Below are 6,758 nucleotides of genomic sequence, written 5' to 3' on the forward strand. Positions count from 1 at the left end.
TCCAGCTTGAAGATATGTAAAGAAAATGTAAGTCTAGGACGATTAAAAATGAAAAAACTGAACGTATGTCAGAAACTACAATGTCAACCCTGTGATTTGTTGTTTGTCAGTTAAAATTGGCAGTGATTAGTAAAAAGTTTTACTTGTAAAAAAAAAATATATATATATATATATATATATATATATATATATATATATATATATATTTCATACTATTTCGTGAAAAAAGCGGGGGTTTGTGACTGGTAGCGAAAATAAAAAGTTCTTGACATCTCAAAAGTTATACATCTTTTATGTTTTTCAAATTTGACAAATGGCTGAACAAATGAAAAAAGTTTGTCAAAATTTTTAAATAAAGTATATCTAGTTTCTAATAATATTTCTAATAATATTCATCTATTTATCCTATCGTAGATGGTTGTACAAAAACGTCAGGCTTTAATTCAGGATTACTAATACAATTTGTGTAAACAGACAGTTTCAGGTACATGAAAAGATTAAGAAGATTGGGAACATGCCAACACGTTTGTACATACTAAAATGGCTTGTTGTCTTATAGTGAGAATGGAATGTCTTAAATTTGATGCACGTGTGTGTGTGTGTGTGTGTGTTGAGAATCTAATGGATGGAGAAAAGCTTGAAGTAAAAGGAAAAATGTACTTACAGACTTCGGTGCTGCGATTATATTTTATAAGATGAACAGCCAGCCTACCAAAACTATTCTTTTATGGTTACTTGAGAACACAGACAAAACAGACAAGACAAAACCAGTTTCACAAACCTACAATGTCAACCAGTTTAACAAACAACTGGCAAAGTTGTTTGTTTTTAAAACACTGAAAAAAAAGTTTTAATATTTGAGACACAGGTGATAAATAATAACTGAGAATACACCTGTAACTTGTGAAAAAAATATGAAAATACAACATCTGAATTTGTTCACAAGCTTTACTTCAGCATTAAAATTTTGTGAAAATGAACAACAGAAACACTATTTTTTAAAATGGAAAGATTTAATCTAAACACTCGGGTTACTTTTTTATAATTCTCAATTCATACATTCAAAGTTTCACCTCAGCTCGAAGCAGGTTAGTCTCTGGATCTGATCTAACTATCACATATGATGTTGGAGTAATTGCGTCATTGAGTTTCCTCCGCAGGGTGGCTGAGTGCACCCTTAGAGATAGGGTGAGGAGTTCGGTCATCCGGGAGGAGCTCGGGGTGCAGCCGCTGCTCCTCCACGTCTAGAAGAACCAGTTGAGGTGGCTCGGGCATCTGATCCGGATGCCCCCTGGACGCCTCCCTGGGGAGGTGTTCCGGACATGTCCTACCTTGAGGAGACCCCGGGGAAGACCCAGGTCTCGCTGGAGAGATTATGTCTCCGGTCTGGCCTGGGAACGCCTAGGATCCCCCGGGAGGAGCTGGAGGAGGTTTGTGCGGACCGGGAAGTTTGGGCTTCCCTGCTCCAAATGCTGCCTCCACGACCCGACCCCGATAAGCGGTAGAAGAAGGTGAAGGTGAAGGTAATTGCGTAATGCATGCATAATTGGTTGATTCATCCTGATAATACAAACTATGATATTTGTTTTTATCCTTTGGTGCAACTTTTAAAGAGTTAAAACATTCAATTACTTCTACACTTGTTGCCTGGTTTTGAATAGATTTTTTAATTTTTTTTTTTTTTAATTAGCATTTTTAAAAATGCTAAACACAAAATGCACACTACAAAACTAACATGTCGCACCGTACTGCTCCCGCATTTGGCTATTTTCACCTGAAAATAAAGAATGAAGACACATTTAAATCAATGAAAAGCATGGCTTGTAATATACACATTTTAGCCACTTGTAAGGCAAAAAAATAAAATAAAATAAAATTAGGGGTTAACATACTTTGGATATTTCTACACTACTTGTCTTACTAGCGATAGCATCAAGTATAAATGAATGTTCATTCAATGAATGTTCTGTCCCTCCTACATTGTAGATGTGTTACATGACAAGTTATAGGACGTTTGTATAGCTATTGTATCGCATTGCTTCACAATTGTTACATTGCAGGAACACATTCAGTCATTTCATCTTGCATGATATAGGGACTGAAAAGAAGCAGAGTGAAGAACAGTTCTTGTATCTTATTCTCACTTTCCCTCATTTTTGCCACAGTGTTTGCGTGTCGCTGTGTGAGTGTTAAGTTTGTTGTGTGTTAAGGTCTATTTTGCGCTCTCGAAGGCTCAAACGTTGTGTTGCTCAGTCTGGTCTGATCTAAATGTCACAGCTAATGATGAAGTAATTTTGTACTGCTCGCACGTTTGATCGTTTTACCCTTAAATTACAGGGTACAGTGCAAACTAAAAGTAGTCCATTTTTTTTTTTTACCTTTAGTGTGACTAGATTTTTTTTGAAAAGCATGACTCAGTCAAGCAACGACTGATGAAAATAGAATGTTTCTATATTTTATCGTCTGACTTGAAACAGCATCATGTAACTTTAAAATAATAAAATCTCTCTTTGTTCCAGCTCCAGAGGTCCTTCCATCGCCACCAGAAGGTTATCGGCTGACTCGAATCTAATATTAGAAGTGACAATGCATCTAGTACATAATATCATGAGATATTAACAGAAGCTTATAAATGATTAAATATATTTACCTGTATCACTCTGCGTTAATTATTACCCAGAGGGGTAATAATTCCTATAAAAGAAGAGATGAATATGATAAACCAACATGACAAAGTTTCTATAATAGTTTTTTATATTCACCTATAAAGCATCCGTGGCTAGACTGGTATCTATTGAAGGGAGCACTGCAGTCGGATCCGCGTGTACGCCACCGTCTTCAAAAGTTGGTCGCATTATTGCTCGAATAATTAAATCTTTTTACTTGTATCACTCTGCGTTAAATGAATGTCACACAGATGGGTGACGACATCTGTGAATGAAAAGAGATGTGATAAACATGACATAACGTTTTATATAATACTTATAATACTTGTATATGTAGATACACAGATATACTGTATATATATATAGATATATTCACCTATGGCGTGCAGAGGAAGAGGCATCCATAGCGAGACTGGAGTCCGTTTGAAAAGGAGTCCGATGAAGTTCTGGCAGGCCTGGTCAACAGCAAAGGTTACCCCTGAACTGATGTAAAATGTGGTCAGAATCAGGGTCATCGAAATACTCCATTTGTGTTAGGTCTTTTGTTGATTTTGGATAAAACAATGTTGGAAGAGCTCAGCATTTGCTAGATAGCTCAGAGGTGTGAACTTTTTCCCCTGTCAAATGATGCTATTTGGAAAGGAGGGGTGTGTGTGTGTGTGTGTGTGTGTGTGTGTGTGTGTGTGTGTGTGTGTGTGTGTGTGTGTGTGTGTGTGTGTGTGTGTTGTCTGAAGACAGCGAGGTTTGCCTTCAGACAGACCTCTCTGTCTTCAGATTGTCTCTTTTGAAGATTCAACCGGCCGGGAAAGAACTCACATCTCCTCAGCAAATTAACCCGTATCATGGACTCTGTTTCAGTGTCTGAGAAAGAGTCAGGCCTAGTGACTGTTGTTCCCCCACTGTTTGACCTCATTTTTGAAAGTATTTCCTGAGTAAGTAAAAAATCACTCACACAGGGTATAAAATTAAATAGACCGATTCAACAGAAACTCATATGAGTCGGATAGCTGTGTCATTTGAACTAATGCTGAAAACTAAAAGTATTTCTTTCTTTTGTTTTATCCCTGTTCACTCAACCTTATTTTCTGAAAAACTAAAAATATTTCTTTCTTTTGTTTTATCCTTTCATCGCTTTACTCTAGTTTCTGAAATCTAAAAGTTTTTCTCTCTTTTGTTTTATCCTTGTTCACTCAACCTTATTTTTTTGAAAACTAAAAGTATTTCTTTCATTTGTTTTATCCTTTCATTGCTTGACCCTAGTTTCTGAAAACTAAAAGTATTCCTCCCTAAAAGTATTTCTCAAACAAGTAGAAATTATCTGTTTTAAACACATTTTGAAAAAATGGTGCATGAGTTGGGTAACTGTGTCATTTGAACTATTAGTGAAGACTAAAAAAGTGTTTTGTTTCTCCTGTGTTATCTTTAAGAAATATTTCAAGAATGAAAAACTGTTTCATAAGATGTTAAATAACTTCTAAAATGTTTAAACCAGAAATAATATTGTAGCTACTAACACTGTGAGGATGCAGCTGACCCCTCCCATGCATCACACAGGATGTAGCATCCGCCCTCGACCTTCATTATTTTCCTTCCTGTCATAAAACAAGGGGAATGGTTATTATTTTAATTTCCTGTTGATATAAAAAAGGGGGAGGGTTATTATTTTAACTTCTTGTTGATAGAAACAAAGGGGGAGGGGTTTTATTACCTCCGGAAGGGGAAGGGTTTATTACCTCCGGGGGCCATAAATCAATACAGGTTTGACATTTTGTGGTTTCCTTCTTCTCTCTGATGATGGATATATATATATATATATATATATATATATATATATATATATATATATATATATATATATATATATATATATATATATACTGGGTGAAGAACTAATTCAACCTGTCTGAAGTGAGAGTGACAGTTGAGAGTTAGTAACATTTTTTTATTTTTGTCGGTCTGTAAACCATCTTTACTTTTCACTAACTACAAGCCACGTGCCCCCCACACTCTGAACAACCTTGCTCTTGCACAGGACCAGAACAACTTCTATTGTCGCTTTGAGCAGCCATTTTGCACCAACACCTCTGTGGTCTCTCCAGCCCCATGTTCCACTTTACAACAAAGGACTATGCTGTCTCTTAGTGACACAACTAAGATGAACGATGTCACTGAGACAGCAACGTCGATCACAGACACTTTTGATGAGCCACCCCCTCACCTCCCCCCTCTTCCTCTTTCTCTTGACATCATGGAGCAGGACGTGCGCACTCAGCTCAGGAGGCTGAACCTTCGGAAGGCGGCAGGTCCGGACAGAGTTTCCCCTGCCATCCTGAAGCATTCTGCTGCTGAGCTGGCTCCAGCGTTCACTGACATCTTCAATGCTTCCTTGGTGTCCTGTCATGTACCTGCCAGCTTTGAGTCCTCCAATACCATCCCTGTTCCCAAGAAGGCCAGGATCACAGGACTGAATGACTACAGACCGGTGGCACTGACGTCTGTGGTCATGAAGTCCTTTGAGCGCCTGGTTCTCTCTCACCTGAAATCTATCACTGCTTCTCACCTGGACTCATTGCAGTTTGCCTACAGAGCCAACAGATCTGTGGACGATGCAGTGAACCAGGCCCTTCATTTTGTTATGGAGCATCTGGACTGCCCAGGAACCTATGGCAGGATCCTGTTTATGGACTTAAGCTCTGCCTTTAACAAAATTCTTCCAGCTCTGCTTGAATACAAGCTTCGCCAGCTTGACGTGCCTGACTCCCTCTGTAGATGGACTACAGACTTCCTGACCAGCCGAAGTCAGTGTGTGCGGCTGGGGACGACTGTCTCCGACACTCGGACCCTCATCATCGGGTCTCCTCAGGGCTGTGTTCTCTCTCCGTGGCTCTTCTCTATGTACACTAACTGCTGCACCTCCAGCCACGAGTCCATGAAGCTGATCAAGTTTGCGGATGACACCACCATCATCAGGCTCATCTCAGATGGAGATGAGTCGGCTTACAGGAGGGAGGTGGAGCGGCTAATGTCCTGGTGCAGCTACAACAACCTGGAGCTCAACGCCCAGAAGACAGTGGAGATGTTCATAGACTTCAGGAGAGTAACAGTTTCTCTGTCCCCTCTCATGTTGGCTGGTTTACCTATTCCTATTGTGGACTCCTTCTGCTTCCTGGGAACCACCATCACTGAGGACCTCAAATGGGAGCCAACCATCAGGTCCCTCATCAGGAAGGCCCAGCAGAGAATGTTCATTCTGAGGCAGCGACGGAAACTACAACTGCCGACGAAGTTGCTGGTGGAGTTCTACACAGCCATCATCCAGTCCATCCTCACCTACTCTATCGCCGTCTGGTACAACAGCGCCACCTCCTGAAAATGTGTTTCATGCACCGTTCACTCACTGCTCTGGGATGCCTGAGAACATGAAAATTTCACCTGCAAATATTGGAAAAACAGTCTTTCTAAAAAAAATTAATACTAAACCTATATTTCTGAACTGTATTTCAAAGGGTTATCAACATTTTTTTTTTTTTTTCCTGGTCAGAAACCGAGCTTGTCTCGGGCTGAAAACGCATTTTCTGTACTGTACATTCTCTGCTCAGGGAATGCCTCAGAACATGAAAATCTCACCTGAATTTACAGCAGAAGCGGTCTTTCTAGTAGCTGCAGAATTTATTCAACATATCTGAAGTGGTTTCAGAGCGATAACATTTTTATGTTTGTCAATTCTGAAAACCACTGTCACTCCTGCTGGAAACGCAATATCTGCACTGTTCAGTCACTGCTCAGGGTTGCCTGAGAACATGAAAATTTCTCCTGCATGTATAGGAAAAACACTCTTTCTAATATATTTAACACTAAACCTACATTTCTGAAATGTTTTTAGAGGGTTATCAAGAATTTTATTTTTGACGGTCCCAAACCCACTTTCTCTTCTCTCAGGCATACCACAGAACATGAAAATTTCACCTCCCACTAAAAGCAGAAGGGATCTTTCTAGTAGGTGCCAAACAAGTTCAACATGTCTGAAGTGGTTTCAGAGTGATAACATTTTTATGTTTGTCGGTCTGAACACCACCGTCACTCGGGCTGAAA

At 39.4% G+C, this 6,758-nt stretch overlaps 1 long non-coding RNA gene across 1 annotated transcript; it reads right to left on the reverse strand.

The window, feature by feature from the left end:
- Positions 1-1,495: 1,495 nt before the first annotated feature.
- Positions 1,496-3,324, reverse strand: LOC128758100 (uncharacterized). The gene is made up of 4 exons (XR_008414435.1): positions 3,043-3,324; positions 2,763-2,931; positions 2,651-2,694; positions 1,496-1,774 (listed from the first exon to the last, which is right to left on the reverse strand). It is a non-coding gene; the product is annotated as an uncharacterized LOC128758100 (long non-coding RNA).
- Positions 3,325-6,758: the final 3,434 nt, after the last annotated feature.

Source organism: Synchiropus splendidus, chromosome 4, assembly GCF_027744825.2.
Source record: "Synchiropus splendidus isolate RoL2022-P1 chromosome 4, RoL_Sspl_1.0, whole genome shotgun sequence".
Taxonomy (NCBI): Eukaryota; Metazoa; Chordata; class Actinopteri; order Syngnathiformes; family Callionymidae; genus Synchiropus; species Synchiropus splendidus.